Source organism: Schistocerca nitens, chromosome 1 (genome assembly GCF_023898315.1).
Source record: "Schistocerca nitens isolate TAMUIC-IGC-003100 chromosome 1, iqSchNite1.1, whole genome shotgun sequence".
Taxonomy (NCBI): Eukaryota; Metazoa; Arthropoda; class Insecta; order Orthoptera; family Acrididae; genus Schistocerca; species Schistocerca nitens.
Window position 1 is genome coordinate 563,342,991 of NC_064614.1, and position 1,118 is coordinate 563,344,108.

General features: G+C 35.2%; 1 non-coding gene across 1 annotated transcript; it reads left to right on the forward strand.

Moving 5' to 3' along the window:
• Window positions 1-290: 290 nt before the first annotated feature.
• On the forward strand, window positions 291-362 carry Trnag-ucc (transfer RNA glycine (anticodon UCC)). Its single transcript has one exon. It is a non-coding gene; the product is annotated as a tRNA-Gly (tRNA).
• The last annotated feature ends 756 nt before the right edge of the window (window positions 363-1,118 follow it).

Here is a 1,118-nt window from a genome sequence, read left to right on the forward strand (position 1 = left end):
AGATCTATAAGAACGCATTCGGAGCTAGCATTTCTCATGAAGACATAAACATGTAAATTTCGTTAAGAACGCACGAACTTAATTTAAAAGTAAGTCACGACACCAGTTAAACTGATCACGAATCAAACACTGATTGCATATTGTAATACTTAGTATCAATGTTAGGGTTATGATAAAAACGTACGTTGATACTTTCGAAAGTGGAATACAAATACTAACATTACTCATAGAAATATGCACTGTTTTGTTACGTGTAAATAAACAGAAATTAAGGGCCTCTGACTCCATGGGCGATGGTGGTGTAATGGTCAGCATAGTTGCCTTCCAAGCAGTTGATCCGGGTTCGATTCCCGGCCATCGCATTAATTTTTCTTTTCCGATCTGTATTCTATTAAACATCTTGCAGCAGGGATGATACTTATAATCTTACTAGAGTTAGAATTAAAAGCATTAAAATTAAATGTGCCAGTTACAGAGTATGAAATCTTACTTTTGACTTAAACTGGAGAGAATCATTTTTGTTGCTTTCAATACAGTCATAAAAAAGGAAAAATAAAGGCTCATAAAAGGAAATGTTCGTCGAACTAAGGAAAGAGAAAAATCATTTATACAATTATTTTATTATTCATTTTACTACCGCTCACTAAAGGGTTACTGTGAAGCATCGGTAAGGCCGGGAGAAGGTTGCAGAAGTCTATACGCAACCAGAACTCTTTAGAGATGAGAAAGAAGAAAAATAAAAGATAAAAAACAATAAGTAAAAGTTTCAAATCAAAACATGCAAAACGGTCGCACAGGAGGTAATTAAAAAAATTAAAATGAAAATCATGCGAAGCTGTCATAAAGCAGTTTATCCTGGTTCAGTTCTCGGCCTTCGTCTATTTAATGCATAGTAATAGGAACATTACTTGTAATTTTACCAGGATTAAAACTAAAGGACAAATGTTTCAGTTACTGTTCTGAGAACTGGATTCGTCAACAGAGAGAAAATTGCACGCATTACTTCTCCCAGAAGAAAATCTGCGCATTAAGAGACATACGCAATGAAATGCTAAAGAAACTGGCACACATACCTAATATCGTGTAGGGCCTCCTCTAACACGCAGAAGTGCCACAAC